Raw genomic sequence first — 22437 nt, forward strand, 5'->3', positions numbered from 1 at the left:
TTTAAAACTAATAAAAAAATGAAAAGAAAATTTACAAAAGCCAAGTAAAGTACAGTAGTTATCTTACAACCTCTGTTTCTTTCCAACTCTTTAAAGATCAATGATAATCCTTTGCTTTATTATTATAAATATTATTATAAATATTTTAATTAGAGAAATTTAAAAAATTAGAGAAATTTTATGAAAATGTATAGATGCAGATGTTAGAAAATTGCTGCCGCGGTGGGAATCAAATTCATTAGACAAACTAATTTGCTTTTTATTGTCAACTGAAATGCTGTTATTTTATGAGGACGTAACGATATAAATTCAATGAATGACTACTTTTTAAAAAGAAAATTAAACTTGCACGTTTTGATTAAAAAGAAAAAAGAAGTTTTAATGAGTAAATGTTTCAGGCAGGAGATAAAATCTAATACATATCTATTATGTTTTTCACCTGGATCATGAAAAATATTCAAACAGTATACTTATAAACAAAATAGGTATCTACTGAAAAATTAAACTCATACCTTCAACTTTGTAGTTATTTATACGATGTGGACGAAGTATAATCATAGTCAAATTGCAACTTAGTGTAAATGCTGAGAATCAGCCACTAGAAACTGGGATGGCCTACTGGAAGCATCTACCCTGACTGGCCAATGCACACACTGCTAGTTTCTATCTATATGGAATGTCATCTGGCTTACAGAATTCCGTAAAAACATACTGGTGGCCCGCCATACCGACTGCTTGAAAAAGAATTCTGAGTTGTCATAACATGCATTGATTGTATAGAGAAATTATAAAACTTAAATCAAGACGATGTTTAGTATCAACCAGTCTGGTCATTAACACATCATATTTATTGAACCATAAGGTTTTCAGCTTATTGTAGTAAGCACAACTGATTTTTTAATTTTTTAATGAGAGAGTGAGAGAAAAAAATAAAGTGCTTTTTCATGGAGTAATTTATAATCCACTATACCGAAGATGACAATGACAAATAAAAACATATTTTATTCAATTTTTAAAATCAATCTACTCTGTATGCTGTACATTGTTTTTATATTAATACTCATTAAATATGAATTAAAACATTACTTTCACTTAAATGCATTCGATATGGTATAGAGAATAAAATCCAAGTTTCTCAATTTTCTGTGAATTTTATCAATCAGAGCCTCATGTACTAACAAACTAAATAAATAGTTCATTTTCCCCAGAATATACTCCAGGCTGTCTTACCTTTCTGTCCTTTTCATTCTAGTTATTTTTTGTGTACTGAACTGTTCTAATGTGTGCTTTTTCTCTACATTTCTAATCTTAATTATTCTTCAAAAACCAATGGAAATGCTGCTTATAAAGGTTTTCTGGTCCCTTGGCTGATATTGCTCTCTTATAACTTTGATCATCCAACCCACTTGTGCTCTTATACTATCTACTTTATACTAATTAAATTTTGTAAAACGTCATCTTCCTTACCAGAATAAAATCTCCATATTGTCATGAAGAGTTTATTTCCTGACTTTGTGTCCTACATAGCAATACCACAATGCCATTATCAATACTTAATGAATATTTATTGGAGGAATACGTTTATTACCCACAAGCATTGAATGAGTGTTGTGATATATAACTTGAAATTTAAACTCAGATTCATTTATAAATAGCCTTGTTTAATACCATATGGAAACTAACTTCTGATTAGATTACATGGAAAAGAGAGAACTAGTATGTGCATCTGCGTATACATTGTGCATCCAACAGACATACATTTAGTCTCAGTATCTTTAAGTGTTTTTATATTTAGGGTTTTATAATTTAGTAATTCAATTAACAGGTCACAAATATCCATAACCCATAATACCATGTACATAAATAATAAAAAGCACTATTATCTTGAAATCCTTACATTTTTAATTTTTGACATTGTGAATGAAATACAAGAGCACTAATCAAGGAATATATGCTCTGACAAAGGTGACACTTATATGAAGGGAAAAGGAGAAAAATAATTAGAATGAATAAATACCTATATTCATTTGAAAATCAATTACTTTCCATCACTGTTTTAATCCAAAAGTCCATAAGAAAAATTAAAAGCAGTGCCATACACTCTTTCTGGGAATTTAAATATTTTAAAATCTGCAAGTCTTTGAGAAGGAATTCTATTTGCACCTATATATTCATTTCTACACATACATAAACACTCACACACACACACACATATATATTTACCTCATTTAGAATAAAATATGGTTTAGATTACATTTATACTATAAGAAACACTTGGTTATAGTTATTGTAAACTAACAAAATTGAAAGATCAGTGCAATTGTGAGCAATGTCCAGGAAATTGACAATCAATGGAAAAATGCATCCTAATGAAAACACAAACCAGATTAAGATAGTTCTTACTATATCTGGGGATACAGAGACATTTCATAAACTAAAATTCATGTGCATTATTAATATTTTGATTTACAGAACTCATCTATTTCCCAGGCCCCCAGGCACATGTAGTACAAGAACACCAATTTAATTAAGATAACATTTGAAATTCAAGAGCCAAGTTGGTCCCTTTTACATTAATAAGTTCTCCTTAAATAGATGCTATATATCAATTTCTGAAGGTTTACAAAGACAGAATTGTAAATGAGTTACAAATAACTGAGCCTGGGGTGAAAAAAATGATTGTCTTTGGGTGCTTCCTAATATCCTCATGGAGGAAGTTTCTTCTTTCTCTCAGGTGAGATATATCAGAAGTTTAACACCCTGGGGATCCCTGGGTGGCTCAGCAGTTTAGCACCTGCCTTTGGCTCAGGGCATGATCCTGGAGACCCGGGATTGAGTCCCATGTCGGGCTTCCTGCTTGGAGCCTGCTTCTCCGTCTGCCTGTGTCTCTGCCTCTCTATGTCTCTCATGAATAAATAAATAAAATCTTAAAAAAAAAAAAAAGAAGTTTAACATCCTGTAATAAAACTACCCAGCCACAGTCATTCATAACAAAGGAAAATACTTGGTTATGTAACAATGATTAAATTCTTTATTTACCCTTTGGGTTTTAGCTGTAAAATTCACACATAATCACTGCATATGGTTGTTTGGAAGGTGAATTAGTATTCACTAAATTCTTGAGATTCAAAAATTATGTTTTCAAATAATCTATATATAATATATAGTATGTGTTTATTATATATTTTATATATGTATATAGCATTTAGAGAATATGAACTAGGGCTAAGAAAACTGTTATTCATGAGTCTTTAAAAGTTCAAGTGAGGTCTTCAAATGATCAATACACACAGAGTCTATAACTCATCTTGTCCAAAAAGAGGTATTAAATAATACTTGAAATCTCTGGGAAATATAACCACAACAGTGTTAGTGACACTTTGGTACATATAGGAGAAGCTAAAAGTGGAATTAAGGCTTAACAGAAAACAGAAGGTTAATTTAAAATATTCCATTTGTTATGTGGCAGGTACAATTCTAAAGGAGGCTAATCAAGAACTCTCAGAGTAGCAATCCATATCGTGATCATTCAAAAAACCATTTAAAAGAAAAAACTTTATACAAGGAATATATGTATATTACTGATGACAATGAGCAGGTGCTTTAAAACATGAAGCATTTACTAAATTATGGTTTCACTCACCAGTTAAATCTAAAATCAAACACTCCTAACCTGACTCAAAATTTTATTATCAGTATTCTTAATGGAATATAACAAAGCAAAGACAGACATAGAAGACTTTACAACTTTACACTGAAAGTTAATAGAAGTTCTTGTATTCTGGTATATCTATCCACTAAAAAGAAATGAGCCATCAAGCCAGGAAAAAACGTGGAGGAAACTTAAAGGTCTGTTACTAAACAAAAGAAGCCGATCTTCAAAGGCTGCATACTGATGATCACGACCATATAATCACTAATCTTTCCACTCTTTTCAAAGTAAAGCTATTGAAACAGTGAAAAGATCAGTGGTTGTCCAGGCTTTGGTGAGAAGGAGCGAAGAATAAGTAGAGCACAGAGAATTTTCAGGGCAGTGAAACTATTCTTTATGATGCTGTACTGGGGGATAGATGTCATTATACATTTGTCAAAACCCATAGAAAGTCAACACCCTAACATAAACTATGGACTTTGGGTGGTAATGGTGTGACAGTGTCGGTTCGTTGATTGTAACAAATGTCCCACTCCTACGTGGGATGTTGGTGAGAGAAGGTATACGAGAACTCTCTACTTTCTGTTCAGTTTTGCTGTGACTCTAAAATTGCTTTTAAATATAAAGAAATTTATTTTTAAAAATAATCAAAATGATTATTTTAAAAATAATCAAAATATATTTTAAATAATAAATCAAAATAATCAAAATAATCAAAATCAATATACTATTTTAAAATATAATTTATTAAAAAAAATCAAAATAACAAAAACAGATTTTACAGAGACATGCATCTGGAAAATGATACTACCATCAGAGCTATGTAATAAAAATTGTATGTAAAGTTAGTGATTCGTTTTTCCCCGTCTTCTGATTTTAGGATAGTAGGTACTTTATAATTTACAAATCCCAAATTTGGTGAGACTATATATATATATATATATATATATATATATATATATATATAAAATATATAATAAACCATGAATATATATATATTAGGTAAGCCATTCAAGCAGTTTTTACTCATTAATATTCATAAATACACATAACAGTTTCATCAGAGATTTCAGTTTTTCTTTTCAGTTCGAATGTGGAGTATAGGAGGGCCTTTTGCTGTCGAAGTACAAGAAGCTGAGATCGTCCCAGTACTAGTACCTACATTTACCTGCTAGAAATAAAAATTAGTTAAGCAAAAATGGTTATCATATATATCTTCTCTCTTCCTTTTGAATGAACACAATGTTGCAAGAGTGATAGACCTAAAATAACAACCACCAAAAAAACCCCAAGACAGCTGTTGCCCATTTTTATTGGCAAATTCAGCAGAGAGGACATTGTCTTTGAATTGGGAGGTCATCAGAGTCAAGGTGGTGAAGACTGGTTTCCTTGAAGACTCTCTTTTAAATTTAGGTTTTAAAAGAAAAAAAAATAAATTTAGATTTTAAAGCATCTGCAGGTATAATATCTGCACAGCCCAGAGCACCCACACCTGCCATCTCCCTACGTTCATCCTCCCCTGACAACCAGCTCTCTTCACTGGCTGAAGTGGACAGAAAAGCTCTCGACAAATAGACCACCATCTGCACACTGGCCCTCTGTTTCAGACATAGAATCATTTCACTTTGTTAAAGGAAATTGGGAATTCTGGAGAGTTTCCTGACTCTATGTCTTGGCTGTCTTGGTTGTTCCTGTGGGTGACATGATCATGGTGGTGACACCGCCTGTGTTAGTATGCGGGGCCGCATTGTTGCCAGGTTGCATTGTTGCTGTTCCAGCTGCAACTGGCTGTGCATTTGTACCAGAGAAGTGGTGTGGTGGGGCGGGAAGAACTGAGCTGTCCGCAGGCAGAACTAACCAAAGGGGTGTAAATGTTCTAAAGGAGGCATTACTGTCAAACATTTATATTCACTTATGGTTATGGCAAACAAATGATATAATATACTCTTTATGAGTCATGTAATTTCAAATCTACATGTGTTTAGTCCACGAAAGTGTTTATTCTCCCTTTAAGGAATACTGAAAGCATGTCATCTCTCGATGAGAAGAATTTGCTGGGGTGGGGACATGTGGTCAATAGGGGACAAGGGAACTATTGATATAATTAATACAGTTATCTCCACACAGCTTCATAACTCATGGATTTTGAGAAACTCTGTAGTCAGCTAACTTGTACAGTTATGAGGAAGATTGTCTTTCATTGATACAGGGACTTCCTCTGAATTATTTTCAATAAAGACTTAGCCAAATTGAAACGATCTATTCTTAAATGTTCTGTTAATTCTCTGTCAAAATTAAATTATATGTGTGTGTGTGTGTGTGCACGCGCATTTCCCATTAGTCCTAGGAAGACATGAGCAAATATAGAGAACTTATTTGATGTCTATTGTGCAAAACCCCACATATATATTAATATGGTTTAAAGAGCAATCGAAAAATAATAATCAAGTAGCCTAACTAGCAATATCCAGGATAATCCAAGATTATATCCATATTTTATGTTCAGCTGATATTTAGCCTTAATTCCATATCTGAAGCATTTACATGAGTATATAGATTAGTGTTTGACTGAATTACAATGGGCAGGATAATGGTCATCCAAAGGTGTCCATGTCCCAATCCTCAGAACCTATAAATTGGTTATCTTACATGGCAATGGGAATTTTGTAGATGTGATTAAATTAAGGTTGTTGAGAAGGGGAGATTATGGTGCATTAGGTGGGTAGCGTGAGGATAAGGACAATATTCCTTATAATTCAAGAAAGGGGTAGAGGGTCCAAGTCTGAGAGAGAATGAAAGGTGCTACACTGATAGCTTTGACGAGGTGCCAAAACCAAACAGTATAGGTGGCCTCTGGAAGCTGGGGAAAGAAAGGAAAGAACTCTTTCAAGGACTGAATCTCCAGGAGAAGGGCAAACACCTGCCAGGTCCTTGATTTTATCACAGTGAAAAGCATTTCAGATTTCTGATCTGCAGAACTATAAGGATAATGATTTTATGTTGCTTTAAGCCACTAAATTTGTGGTAATTTGTTACATCAACAAGGAACTAATACGAACATCTTTAGAATGCCGCCTCTATAACAAGCTTCCCCAAATTCATTCCTGGTGGCCAGTGTTCTTTTCTCTGCAGATGATCCTATATAAAATAAAGCAAAACAAAATAAATCCGGTTATTAATACAGTAATGGTGACTTCAGTGCTCCAGGCACTGTACTGAATGTAACATGCGATATCTCTGTTAATTACAGATTAGTTCTACTTTCACATGTGAAAACTGAGGCTCAGAGATTTTAAGCAGTTATTCCTACCCACGTTACTGATAAATGAGGGAACCAGGATTTTCAGTCCGATGATCTAGCTCCACATCTAAGTTGTCTTAATCATGAAGCATAATCCCTGTGGCTCTCTTGCTTAAGACACTAACCATTTTTGGAAGTCTCCTGAGGAATTAAAAAATATGCCCCCATGTACTAAACAAAAGCAAACATGCATATTCCTTGCATACAAATTAGAATTTTAACATATGCATGTCTAAAAAGAAATTAATTGATATGTGTTGTCTTAGTTCTGCTTTGATAGATATCAGAGACTTCTGAGGGGGATGGTAGGACTGAAAATAATAGAAATAGTTGAAATTCTGTTTAATGAATAGTATGATAATCTAATGCCCTCCCTAGGGCAGTGCGATTGAACAACATGCCATTTTTCTCCACAGGCAAAAATTGATATACCCCGTGAAGATATTAACCCAAAGAAAATTTGAACTTGGGGCATCAGGACCAATCAGTCTCAGGGGAGAAAGTTCTGGGCTGGATATCCTCGAGGGGACCCATTTCCCCAGTTTCTTCTCTTCTGAATAGTGACCAGTAGCATATTGACCACTATGGATTGGACCTTTCCATTCAAACCTTCTTCGGGTTCGAGTAGCTGCTCTCCTCTCTTGCACACTGATTCCTAGGACTGGTAACGGCTCTCTACTAGCTACGGGTTATTTAATTTTCCTTGTTTGATGCCTGTAAGCCTGTTTAACAATGTAAATAACCACACTATCGAACCTGTTTTCATTGATCGAGTTAGAGTGTTCTGTCATTATTTTTTTTCCCCAGAGTAGTGACTGATAAAAATTTAAAAAGGTAAATATTTTATAAATTTATCCTATATTATCTAAGTCTAGTATTTACTTTGATTTCTTGAATGCTAATGAAGTACATATTTTCCTAGACAAAAATAGAATTACTGAACATAAATAGGAAGATATTTTCATTAGTATTTGATCAAGCCTGTCTACTTCATAAACAAGAAAACTGATGTTTATACAGGCAGAGGGATTTTACCAACTTGGCTAAAAAGAAAGAGACAGACAGGAAGATAGGAAATAGAGACAGAACATGTAATGTCATGAAGGCTGTTTTTACGAATCAGACCATGTCAGATTTCCTCCACATACTCCTGACATTTGTAAGGTTTTCATTAACTTCTATAATTGGTTTTAATGCAATGAAATGAAAAAAAATTGTAATACGTATGGAAATAAGATATATATTTTAGTTTTAAGTGTAGGAAATGTAGGGTCATGATCATAAATATAAATTTTCATGACGTAATTAGGTGCAGATTACTATTAATTTGCATATCAATACAGAAGGAGGTTGAAATGATCAAACGCACAAGAGGAAAGTATGGTATATTTTTAATATATTGTTGAAAGTATACTAAACAATATTCAATGCAAAGTATTAATACTCATATAATTTCTGTCCATTTTTTAAAAGATTTTATTTATTTATTCAGGAGAGATACAGAGAGAGAGGTAGAGACACAGACCCCGGGATCACGACCTGAGCCAAAGACAGATGCTCAACCACTGAGCTACCCCGGTGCCCCTGTCCACTCCGTTCTTATTATCAAAGAGTGAATTGAGTTACATACATAATATAAGTTTTCAGGTTGGTAAAGTGACCAGCTAGAACGCTTATTAAAATGAAAAGCCAAAAGGAATTAGAAGACATTTAAAACTCTATTTCATCAATTTATTTTAAATTAGGTCTTGAAAGCTAACAATTAAGAAGCTTTGGATCAGAGGTGAAGGAACTATTGTTGTTGACCTTGATTAAGTTTGAAAATATTTATTGGGGTGATAGGAAGAAAAGTTTGGAGTCTCTTTCTGAGTGTCTAATTATTATCAGTATTTTCATAAATATTTTCCATGAAATTAAAACACATCAGATATGAGTTTAGATATGAGTTTTCTTTCACATAGATAAAGGCCATTTGTAATTAAAATAAGTGAGATTCTCTATAGAACAATTGGTTTAATGTCAAAGAAGGATATGGAAAATTCATTTTTCTCTATTAGAATTAAATGAAGTTGACATTATTTTTGCGAATTTAGACAATTACATTTCTAATATGGAAATGAGTAAATTATGTATTTCATTAGTTACTTTTGTTAAGTACCTTTCATATTATGGTTTTCTATTAAACATTATTCTCAGGAAAGTCTTGAAATAATTCTTAACGTACAGATTCTTATAGTTGATCAAAAACTGGTAGTAATACCTCATAGAAAATAAGCAAAAGGAGTTTGCTTTAAGAAATCCAAGACCAAGGATGAAATTGCTTTCTTAATGTTTTGTTGGAAAGTAGCCTGAATTTTTCCAAATGCAATTTAGGTATAGAAAAAAGCGTTTTTCTGGACCTAAATAAAAAAATTGCATAGTTCCAAGTGAAAATCCAGTTTCTTCTAAAACTGCTCTTATTTCTAAAATAATTTTCCTAGAAGCATATGTGTTTATTTGTATTGAGTAAATTTTAAAATGGGCTACCATACCATTATGTTTGGTCATTATTTTAAAATCTGCTTGAAAAATAGACACTTGAAAAGGACCAAATATAATTGTGAAAAATTATAGTTAGGAAATTCTATACAACAAATTCTTCTCTGCAAGTTCAGTAAATTAAAACATTTATATTAAATAAATAATTGTATTTAATTTCCAAAGTCAAGAGCTAAATTAAAATTTAATTTCAGTTGGGATGCCTGGGTGGCTCAGTGGTTGGGTGCCTCTCTTCAGCCCAGAGCATGATCCCGGATTCCCGGGATTGGATCCAGTCCCACATCGGACTCCCTGCAGGGACCCTGCTTCTCCCTCTGCCTATGTCTCTGCCTCTCTCTCTGTGTCTCTCATGAATAAATAAAATCTTAAAAAAAAAAGGAATTTAATTTCAGTCTGAGTCTTTTAGATCTTACATTTAATAGCCAGTAGATTTTAAAAACATGTATTTTTCACTATTATATACTGTGCTTTTATTTTTTTAGATTCTTAGGCTAAAAAAGTCTTTGCCATTTTAAATAAAATATAACAGTGATTTATATTTTATTTTTCGTCAGACATATTTATATGTAATATACTTGTTTTAAGCAAAGGAATGCAGCATGTTTGTTATTAGTTTGCTTGGATGGCTCTAACAAAGTACCACAGAACTAGTATGCAGTCTAGCGGATATTGATTATCTCACAGTTCTGGAAACTTAGAAGTTCTGAGATCAAGGTGCGGACACAGTTGGTTTCTTCTGATGGCATGGCATGTTAGGATCTGTTCCATGCCTCTCTGCTAGCTTCTGGTGGTATGCTGGAAATTTTTGGCATTCTTCGGCCTGTAAATGTATCACTCTGATATCTGCCTTCATGTTGACATGGTTCCTGCCCGTATGCATGTTTCTCTGTGTCGAAATCTTCCCCTGGTTTGTAAGGATACAGTCATACTGGATCAGAGGCACTACTAATGGCCTCATCTTAACTTGATCATTTGCAAAGACCCCATTTTGAAATAAGGTCATATTCACAGTTACTGGGGGTTAGGACTTCACATCTTTTGCAGGAGACACAACTTAACCCATAACAATATTTCAGAATGACTAATCAAGCAATCAGCTAGAAGCACTATCTGTAATAAGAGCTGTGAGAAAGAGAAAAAAATATATAAAATGTGACCTTATGACTTAGCACATTTATAATCTGAATTTGAAGGTAAGAATTGTCTGCATGCAAAATGAGAAATCAGAGAATAATGACTTCAAGTCAAGGGAAAAAATTGGTGAGGGGTGGCCTGCTTCTGTGTCTTTCTTAGCTTCCATAAACTTATGTTACTTACAGATGTGATGCAAATAATAAGAGCACCTGCCTTATCATGTTGCTGTGAAAATAAAATGCATTAACTAAGCAAAGATATCAGCAATATGCCCAGGTTATAATAAAGGGTTTACTTAATAATAATAATAATAATAATAATAATAATAACCATAATAATATAGCAGTAGCAATAATAAATCAAGAGCAATCGATGACCACCAAATTTTAGGTGGTTAAGTCATTAAAAATTAGATATCGGTGTGCAGTGGTATATTTCACAAAGGCTTCACAGTGCACGGAGTGAGGGTATTAATTGTGTTGATAGTTACTAAAACCAGTACAAATTCAGAATGCAGCATCTCTACTTGGCTTTTCTCACACACTCTGCTTTGCTTTTGAGTGCAGCAACTTATGAATCATCCTTACAAGTTAACAAGGTTTTCTGATAAATCACTGAGGGCATATTCCCCTTGAAATACTACTGCTCATATATGCAGCTAGTTTATTTGGATCCCATAAATTCTTTGGTCTAATTGGATAAAGGGTGAAATATTACTCAAAATCAAAAGAAAAAATGATTTTTTATGCATCAAAGAACAAAATTTAATGTGGTATTGAATATAATGTTTAAACCAATTTTACTGATAATTTGAAAGAATATTGAATATACTATAGGTGAAGAACACATTAATCCATCAGTTCTTTATCAGAGCAGTATTATAACTTTCCATCTGTTTTAATTTGTGTCTTTTACTCAGACATATTATCTAATTAGTTAGCAATTATGCTCTGGTCTGTGGTGTCTAAAAGTGCCATGAAAAAAGTTTAAATAATTCAACTTCAGTTGTAAAATTGCAATAAGCCAGGGTAGATTTTAAATTTGAAATTCAATTTCAACCTGGTCACAGACCGTAATAGAGAGCATAATGGAAGTGCTATGGCACCAGAGATGTTTTATTATTTATCATGGAATGTAAATGACATGCTGCACACCATCAACATAAGCAATTCACAGAAACTATATTATGGGCCTGAGAGTTATTTATTACAATAGGTGTTGGACTAGCATTGAAGGGTGAGGGTTTGCACTGTTCTATGAAATTGTATTTATTCTTTCCATCCACCAAGGTCACTCTAAGTGTTCACTGTTTTCAAATGATCTGTTAGTGTATAACATACATATTTCACTAAAAGTTGATTTTCCTCCTGCCTCTTTTTTGGACGCATCCCTTACAGTGAAGTTTCTTACATTGCTGGGATCAAGTTCCATGAACCAGTCCTGGATCTAGGTCATCACCTCAAAATTTGAAAAGGCACAGCAGTAAGTTTAAACATATTGCAAGGAGGACCACAGAGCTCCTTCCACATATGACACAGTCTTTGTACATGTGTACATGTACAAATAGTAGTATTTCTATAATCTAGAAATGATTATATCTTGGGAGGAAACGTAGCACTAGAACACACTAAGAGAATAAAGTACATAACTATAATTGGTATTTCATTCATTTAGAAGTAAAAATAAACTTTTCCACGAATTGCAATGCTTCTATTATCTAAATTGGAAGCTCATAAACCACATCTTCTTTATCCATTCATCTTTCTAACTCTGGGAAACGAACTAGGGGTGGTAGAAGGGGAGGAGGGCGGGGAGTGGGAGTGAATGGGTGACGGGCACTGGGGGTTATTCTGTATGTTAGTAAATTGAACACCAATAAAAAATAAATTAAAAATAAATAAATAAATAAATAAATAAATAAATAAATAAATTGGAAGCTCTTTCTAGTATCACTACATATGGAGAACCAAATAATAATTAGTAGGATTCCTTTTTTTTTTTTAAGTAGGATTCCTTATAAAGCATCAATCTACAGCAAAAGGAAATGACTATTTTATTTTATTTTATTTATTTTTTAAAGATTTTATTTATTTATTCATGAGAGACAGAGAGAGAGAGTCAGAGACACAGGCAGAGGGAGAAGCCAGCTCCATGCAGGGAGCCTGTCCTGGGACCCGATCCTGGGTCTCCAGGATCACGCCCTGAACTGAAGGCAGGTGCTAAACTGCTGAGCCACCCAGACTGCCTGGAAATGACTATTTTAAAGAAATATTACAATCAGGCAATTATGAATCTTGTAAAAGAAGTTTTATCCTTTTTCCTGAAAACACAGTGTCTCTTTATCCTGAATTTTAATGAACAAATTGTTCATTTTTGAGCCAAGCCTTCCATATTCTGATTCATCCAGATAATCTCTTTTAATCACATATAATTTTTGAATCAGGGTTTAATAGGATAAATTTCCTCATGTGACACTATTACCATACTCTGTACATTTTTCATATTAAAATTAGGTCACTTGGATTAGAGTTTTGGGAATCCAAGACTTTAAAATTTCTTTCTTTTTTCAATTTTTTTTAAATATAATTTTTTAAAATTTCTTTCATTCAGTCAATTGGATGGCTAACCACGTTGGTGCACGGATTTTAAAAGTTTAAATCTCAGGGGTTACCTCTTACTATATAACAATGAGAGTATATTTGTCTGCAGGACTTCAGATTGAGTACAAAAAAAAATGTGTCCTAGGATATTATAAAAGCACAAAATCCCATCAAAAGGCAAAGACAAAGATGAAAGAAATAAGAATTTACAGTGCAAGGCAATACAACCACAACCTCTACAATCGTAAGATTTCAACTATCCAGCAGTTAATATTGAGTGACAAATTAAATAAACATAATTTCACTTCTGAAATAATTTCATAATGGAAATTCAGATTGAGTCATGTTTGGATTAGGGATAGAGAAGTCACTCAGAAAATACATCTACACATCAGAAAATGATTATTATTCCTTGGGGTATTATATATTGAATTTGTAAATTACTAGATCTGCCCTAGTCTTTAGGAAAGATTTAAAAACAAAATTTCACTGCGTTAGAAGCAACAGCTAATATGTTTTAATTTAAAACCATCTTCTTCATTATTCTTTTGAGAATTTTCTTAATATTTTATTTTATTTTTTATTTTTTATTTTTAAAAGATTTTATTTATTTATTAGTGAGAGACAGAGAGAGAGAGAGAGAGAGAGAGAGGCAGAGACACAGGCAGAGGGAGAAACAGGGTCCATGCAGGGAGCCCGATGCAAGACTCCAGTGACTAAGGATCATGCCCTGGGCCAAAGGCAGACGCCCAACCACTGAGCCACCCAGGTGTCCATCTTAATATTTTAGAAAAAAAGACTTCCCATAGTCATCATGTACTTTCTTCTTTAAATTAAAGTTGAGCATCAAAATAATCTCAAATATTCAGCTTAAATACCAAATTACATACACTACATTCCTTATTACATGTTTATTTATTTGAGACAGAGCATGAGCAAGTGAGCAGGGGAGGGGCAGTGGGAGAGGGAGAGAGAGAATCTCAAGGAGGCTCCACACTCGGCACAGAGCCCAATGCAGGGCTTGATCTCATGACCTCAAGATCATGACCTGAGCCAAAACCAAGATCAGACTCAACTGACTGAGCTACCCAGGTGCCCCCCAAGTATGTTTATGGTAGCATTATATTTAATATATTGAAGGGGGCATTCTGCTTTGGAGAAAACTCAGGGTAACTTTTAATGGCATGGTATATTTGATCATTTATAAATAATACCAAAGGTAGTCGTAGCTAAGATTTTAAAATATTATATTCTTCAATTTCTCCAAGCAGTCCTTAAGTCAAGCTCCCTCTTTCTGTGTAATAAAACAATTTTGACATAGCAATATATATATATATACATATATAACATAGAAACACATATTTATGACATAGATATATTCTATATGTTAAATATAGTTTATTCTCTAAACGTTAATATGGGACAGTGAATTGATTTAAATAGTGCTACCTCCCTACCTCTCATTCCTATGCATCAATCTGCTGGATAGATAAACCGGGGATGATAAACTATGAGGCTACTGTTTTGAACTGGCAAGGATGCTAAAGAAAATGTAAAAGTAGATGCAGTGCAGAAATAATCTTTCTTAATTTGCTCCATCACATATCAAGTAGGATTAATAGGCTAGAAGCCCTTGCATTTATTATAATGCTCTGACATTCCATCTATCACATTGGAATTTCCTCAGGAAGGTGAAAACAGCACATCTCCTTCAATTTATCTTGTGATATAGTATAAGATGGCAAGTTGCTATTTTGTTCATTAACTTATAAAAGAGTTAAAGTTTCTGTAAATAGAAACTATAATGAATGTTCAAGATCATTTACTGCGCTGAAATGAACCTGCATTCCAATAGCAGCTCCGCCTCCAGGGATCAGTAAAACTCTGAAGATTGATAAGGGAAAAAAAAATAATTGAAGTTTTTTAAGGTCTTTTCTTCTCAGGTTAGGGGGTACCTATTAATTAAGAGCTAGGTACCGTGCTCCGTAGGAAGCAAAGATGAGAAAATGAGTAGTAAAGGAAGCTGGTTTCATATTTAAGTCATTTATTTTGTTTTTATTTCACTTAACCTCAAACTTAAAAAAAGGAAAAACACGCTGTATTCAGAATTAGCAGAAAACAATGGAATGATACCAGCTTTTGTCTGTAAACAGATTTCCAGCTTTTCTTGTTAACTAATTTATATATCTCCAAACCCGTACTAAGCTTTTATGCTGTAGTGTAACGTGTGCCCCTGAGCCAGAGGGTGACCTGAGGCCATAGGTGACACTGCAGGTGAGGTTGTCAGAACAGCTCCCTTTTGAGCAGAAGCCTGACCGGAATGGAGGGGGTGGGAAAGAGAATGCCTCCCCCAGAGGGGGTTCTGAACGAGGGGAACAGCAGGAGCAAGGCCAGGGCCCAGAGGGCCACAATTGACACAGTTGATCAGCAAAAAAGCCAATTAGGGGAAGGGTGAGAAGGGATTAGATAAGAGCGATGGCTTGTGTTTCGTTACCACAAAATAAAGTTTCTTTCAGATTTTAGGCAGAATGACTCCTTTTTTGCTATCAAGTAATTTTCAGCATCAGCTGGTTTGGAATGAATGGGACTGTAGATAAAATATCCCAAAAGTAGATTGTTCTAAAAATGCTGAACCTAAACACCCTACCCATTCCATGACTCTGGGAAGCCTGACAATCTGATCTCATAGACAAAAATTAAAGCTAGAGTCAGATCAAATCAGTAAGAAATGGATTTTGCTCCATTCTTGAACGAGAACAATGTGAAATGTCTGAGTTGGAGGGGGGTTTATAAGATTATAAAAGGTCAGGAGCAATCATTACACCGTCTTCCTTAAAATCCTTCAGAGCCTCCTCCGATGGCTGGCATTCTCCTTTCTCCCAACCCCTAATCTCATCTCACACCTCTCACTGCATTTTACAAAATTCTAGGCTCAATATATAAGTTATATCAATGTCCTTTAAAAAAATGGATTATGAGGAACAGATCTGTATTTGAGTACAGCCGTGTTGGTTGACTTGTTACTCTGAGGGTGAATGCACACCAGGGGAAGCAAGCCGCTTCCCAGTAACAGTCTTCACTTACATAGGAATTGTTTGATGTTGGGGGGTTTTTCTGAGGATTTCAGAAAGTGGGGATCTGCCCTGGATTGGATATTATCAGGAAATGGAGATAATGCTATAATTGGTATCTTAATATTTCTTATCTAGAAGATAGGAAGAACAATGTGAGGCTAAAGTTGTTCTTGCTAAGGAAGCAGCAGTCATTTAGATTAGGCAGAAATGGGGCTATTTGGCTATTTTTGTAGCTTGGACAATTTCTTTTTTTTTTTCTAAATTTATATGTGAATAGGGAGTGGTCTTGTTTTGTCTTGATCCACTGAGTTCCCGGAGGGGTCTCCTCTGATGTTGATGTTAAATTATTTATGAAGTAGAGCATGAGGGTAGAGCTGTGAGGGCCCTACAAGTTCTTAGCAACACCAAAGTCTTATACAAAGTACAAGGCTAGCTCCAGGCCAGCTCCTGGCTCTCAGATGCTACTTTTCTATTCTTTTAATGTATTTGTCAGGTTTGGGAAATAAAAGTGTCTGGCTTCATGGAAGCCCTCAACAATTCTTCTACCTATTTTCTAAGAGACTATTTAAGATGTATATTAAATCATTGAGGTAGACATTTGGGCCTGGAGATTTATTTGGGGAAAGGCTTTTAATTGCAGATCTATCTTCTTAAAATTAGTATTGAAAACTCAAATTTTCTATTACTTCTTTCAGTTTTTAAAAACTATGCATTTTTAGAAATGTATCCATTTCTTCTAAATTTTCAAATTATTTTAAAAATTGTTTCAAACATACTGTTGTATTTAGTACACATTTGTTATATTTTGGTGATATTTCCTTTAATATTTTATATTACTATTTTCTTTCTTTCACTTTTTCTTCTGATCATTCTGTTAAAAATATTTTAGTATTTTCAAGGAATCAAATCTGACAATATTATGACTTCATGATATGTTTGTCTTCTATTTTATTATTTCCTTCCTCTAAGTTCAGTGGGTATAATCCCCAGTTTTTATTTTTTAACTTCTTGAGCTGGGCACCTAGAACATTTCTCAAGGCATATTTTTCTACCTTGTGTATCTAAACATTTATCAGTTTATAACAAATTTTAATTTTTATTACTTAATTCAAAGTAGTTTATAATTGCCATTCGGTTTTCTACTTAGACTTTGTGTTATTTAAAACTGTATTTAATTTTCAAACATTTGGTGATTATCCATTTATCATGTAATAAAGATCTGGATTAATTTCTGTATTGCTATTGAACATTTTGTCATGAAGTTTCAATTTGTTGAGCCTTATCATCTACTATGTGATCTTATGAACATGAAAAGAGCATATATTTTGTCATTGTCAGTTGCACTGTTTTACATATGTCAAATAGTTTGTATTATTCAGAACGTCTATAACTGATGACTTTTTTATATTCTAGTGCTCTAGGTGTAATTTGGATTTTGTTCTTTTTCTGCTTTTAAGATTTTATTTATTTATTTATTTATTTGTTTATTTATGTATTTATTTATTTATTTATTCATGAGAGACACAGAGAGAAAGAGAGGTAGAAACAGGCAGAGGGAGAAGTAGGCTCCATGCAGGAAGCCCGATGTGGGACTCAATCCCTGGACTCCGGGATCACGCCCTGATCCAAAGGCAGATGCGCAAACACTGAGCCACCCAGGCATCCCTTCTGCTTTTATTTTTATTGATTTTTTTTTTTTGCTTAAATATTTTTAAGATTGTGATAAGTTGTGTGCAAATTTTAAAATATATTCCACGTTGATTGATTCTTTTGCCCTCAAGTTGCTTTCTCTACTTCTGCTATGCCAGCAGGTCTCTATTTCTAGAAATGTATTATTTCCTAAAGTCTTTTTCAATTTTCCTGCAGATAGTGATTTAATGAAATACACTTCTCTGTCCTTTATGTCTTTTTTTTTGGGGGGGGTGCCATTTTCTTTTTTTTTTAATTTATTTTTTATTGGTGTTCAATTTACCAACATACAGAATAACCCCCAGTGCCCGTCTCCCATTCACTCCCACCCCCTGCCCTCCTCTATCTAAAAATAGCAGGTCTATTTTTAACTCTTTGAGGAACCTCCACACAGTTTTCCAGAGTGGCTGCACCAGGTCACATTCCCACCAACAGTGTAAGAGGGTTCCCTTTTCTCTACATCCTCTCCAACATTTGTTGTTTCCTGCCTTGTTAATTTTCCCCATTCTCAGTGGTGTGAGGTGGGATCTCATTGTGGTTTTGATTTGTATTTCTCTGATGGCAAGTGATGCGGAGCATTTTCTCATATGCATGTTGGCCATGTCTATGTCTTCCTCTGTGAGATTTCTGTTCATGTCTTTTGCCCATTTCATGATTGGATTGTTTGTTTCTTTGGTGTTGAGTTTAATAAGTTCTTTATAGATCTTGGAAACTAGCCCTTTATCTGATAGGTCATTTGCAAATATCTTCTCCCATTCTGTAGGTTGTCTTTGAGTTTTGTTGACTGTATCCTTTGCTGTGCAAAAGCTTCTTATCTTGATGAAGTCCCAATAGTTCATTTTTGCTTTTGTTTCTTTTGCCTTCGTGGATGTATCTTGCAAGAAGTTACTGTGGCCGAGTTCAAAAAGGGTGTTGCCTGTGTTCTTCTCTAGGATTTTGATGGAATCTTGTCTCACATTTAGATCTTTCACCCATTTTGAGCTTATCTTTGTGTCTGGTGCAAGAGAGTGGTCTAGTTTCATTCTTCTGCATGTGGATGTCCAATTTTCCCAGCACCATTTATTGAAGAGACTGTCTTTCTTCCAGTGGATAGTCTTTCCTTTATGTCCACCCATTCTTTATCTCTACATTTAAGGTATGTATATTATAAGCAGCATATGTTTCTTTTAAATGAATCTGATAATTATGTTAATTTACTTCTAAAATAATGACAAATACAAATGAGATTTATATCTATCAATTTACCATTTATTTTATTTGGATCACCTATTCTATGTTCCATTCTATGTTCCATTTTCTTTTCCTTCTTGACATTTTTGGTTAATGAAATATTTACTTATTATCAAAAGTACCAAGTCATGCTTGATTTACTAAAATCTAATGTGTAAAATAGATAGTGGCTAATAGAATAAAAGATGGTAATTATAAATTCCTTTTCTTCTCTTAAACACCTGCCATTCCACACTTCTAGATGTCAGTTCAGCCTGTCCTAGTGACTTATCTTGACTGTAAAATATGGCATAAGTGACACTGCAATTTCTGACCTACCTCCTAAGAGCAATGTGAGATTATATTTTTTCCTCTTAAATCTGGAACATTAACAACACCAAATTGGTGGGGATGTAGAGCAACAGGTATTGTCCTTCATCCCTGGTGAGAATGCAAAATGGTCCAGCTACTTTGAAAGAGAGGTTAGCGGGTTTTTTTTTTTACAAAACTAAACCTATTCTCACCATATGTTTAGCAATTGTGTTTCTTGCCAGGGGTTGAGGGGAAGGGAGGGATAAAAAGGCAGAACACAGAGGATGTTATTATACTCTATATGATTTTATAATGATGGATATATGTCATTATACACTTGTTCCATCCCATAGAATGTACATTATCAAGAGTGAACCCTAAGTTAAATTATGGACTTTGGGTAATTGTTAATATAGGTTCATTAACTATAACAAATGTACCACTCTGATGAGTAATGTTAATAATGGTGAAGCTATGCATGTGCAGGGGCAGGGAACATATGGGAAATATCTGTACCTTCTTTTTCTCTGAACCTAAAACTGTTCTAAAAAAAAAATAAGGTCTTTAAAAATTTTTGGAATATCTACGATAAGACAAATGGTTGAAAATTAATGGTGGCTCTTTTTTGGTAATCAACACAGTTAAAATACAGAAAAAAATTCCCCCAAAAGGAGGGCAATTGAGTTCCCTACATATTTTCAGACACTAGAAGTATATCTGTCTATGATATCAAAAAGGGATTCTATATTCAGTGGCAGAGTGGCACCAGCAAAATCAGCAGCATAAACAAACCTTCTTAATATTGAATTATCCCTATATAACAAATGTGTATATAATTCTCTCAACTAGAGTTTTTAATTTTGTCTGGAATAGATTGGTGAGTAAATAAGAAACCATACCAAAATGCAGAATCATTTCTATAAATGCGTCACTGAAATATTTTTAACTGTGACATTTTCATTAATCTCTGCTATAAATTAAGCAAAGGTAAGGCATAATGAATTTTATACAGCATGATTAAGCACCCGGATTCAGGATTAAACTCATTAAATTAAACTAATAATTTAATAACTGTATATAACTTCAAAAGAAAAAACTTAAATAGGATTTACAATTTTGGCAGCATACAATTTCAAGAATCTATTTTAATACATTAATATTTTCTTTGCAACAGGTCTAGATATTCCCTTATATACATTTTTCACATAATACACTGTAAGTATAGTAGATTTTGTACTCCATTTGTTCTTTATGTTTTCATCAAATATTTTTAATGGAAATATAATATATATTGAACATTAGTAATCATTATTATGTAATATTAATGAAGCAAAAAAATGTTCATCATGTTTTATCAACTATCAATATTCAAATTTACATTAACTTAAGCTGTAGGGTAAGTTCCACATTCAGGTTTCTATTTTTACTTATGATATAGATTTGGCATATAGAGAATCTTAACTCACAACTTTGGATCACTGGTAAAGATAGAAGAGTGAAGCTGACACTATTAAGGACTCTGAATCTTTAAATCAAACTGATAGTTTGAAGAGATTTGGTTTTATTTTTATCAAGTAGTCAATCTTCAATTCAAGCAGCACGTTATAAGTGTGAATGTTTTAGATTGGGAAATAGCAGGTAATGGATTTTTAATTAACTTTTTCTTTGGACATAGAAAATATTTATTTACACTTTGTTGTAGAAATACCATATGCTTGTTTAATATCCCTGACAACATATTTATGAGCATGTATATGGATTTTTTTAACCTCCCCTGCAGTTAATATCAAGTACTGTAAATATTATCTGTTGTATTTTGGATCACTACCTAGTCTTTACTATTTTTTTCTACCTAGTCTTTTAAAAAAAATCCTGATGTCTTATCTTAAAAGTCCAAGTCTTCTAGATATTGAATATATTTCTGAGATAACACACTTGAACAAAATTACTCGGAATCACATTACATGTGTCAATTTTCAAGTCACAAGTTGTTTTCTATCTTGAACTCCTATTCTTCTTAGTTGAGTATTTAAATGAGTCACTTTCAGAAAAACAAACAAAATTTAATCTAATTTTAGTAATTGTAGTAATCCTAGGTTTATAACTGAGTCACATTCAGGTATAAAACTCACATTTTCTATTTTCCCCCCCTCTCTTCCTAGTGTATAAATGAATGTACATTATACACACATATATACATTAACATATGTGGACTTATATGTTTATTTTCTGTAAATTATTTTGAACACTTAACTAATTTTTAGACCCTGGAAATACAGGATACAGATATCAATAAGTCATAAGCCCTTAATTTCAGAAGACATATTATTTGGGAAAACAAATATGTAAACAAATAAGTAAGAAAAACTCACATAGTACTCTGTAAGTGCCATACATAAAACTGAAGATCATGAAAAAGAAGGTGGAATCTATTTTGGAGATAGATATAACAGGACTATGTGACTGACAAGATAAAATGCATGGAAATAAATTAAATGTAACTTCTAAATTTTTCTAACAATGGTTGGTTATTGAGGCTGAAAAAAATTTGATAGATTGGTCTTATTATAGAATTCAAGAATTCTGTTTATAAGACTTAAGAGTCACTTTAACATTTTATTTGTGTTTTTACATTTTAGAAGAATTTAGTTGTAAAATTAACAGAACCACAGATCCTTTTTTTTTTTAAGAACCACAGATCCTTGCTATTGATTTGATTTAGGAGTGATAGGAAAACCCAAAAAGCAGCAAGTTGCTTAACTTGTTACTATTAAATAGAATGTAGAATGAAACAAAGATTATAGAGGCATTGATTAGAATCGAATAGATTAACTTGGGTGCATTATGTGAGCTTTTGCTGTTGTTCAGCTGCTAATCAGAGAAAGCCAAAACCAGTTATTTAATTAGGACAGGGGTTTCTTTTCCTTC

At 33.4% G+C, this 22437-nt stretch overlaps 1 long non-coding RNA gene across 1 annotated transcript in view; it reads right to left on the reverse strand.

The window, feature by feature from the left end:
• Nucleotides 1–5947: 5947 nt before the first annotated feature.
• LOC119877820 overlaps nt 5948–22437 on the reverse strand; it is a 72634-nt gene continuing 56144 nt past the window's right edge. Inside the window, exon 3 of the long non-coding RNA XR_005383032.1 lies at nt 5948–6790. This is a non-coding gene — a long non-coding RNA (uncharacterized LOC119877820). The remainder of the gene's footprint in view (nt 6791–22437) is intronic.

Source organism: Canis lupus, chromosome 33, assembly GCF_011100685.1.
Source record: "Canis lupus familiaris isolate Mischka breed German Shepherd chromosome 33, alternate assembly UU_Cfam_GSD_1.0, whole genome shotgun sequence".
Lineage (NCBI taxonomy): Eukaryota > Metazoa > Chordata > Mammalia > Carnivora > Canidae > Canis > Canis lupus.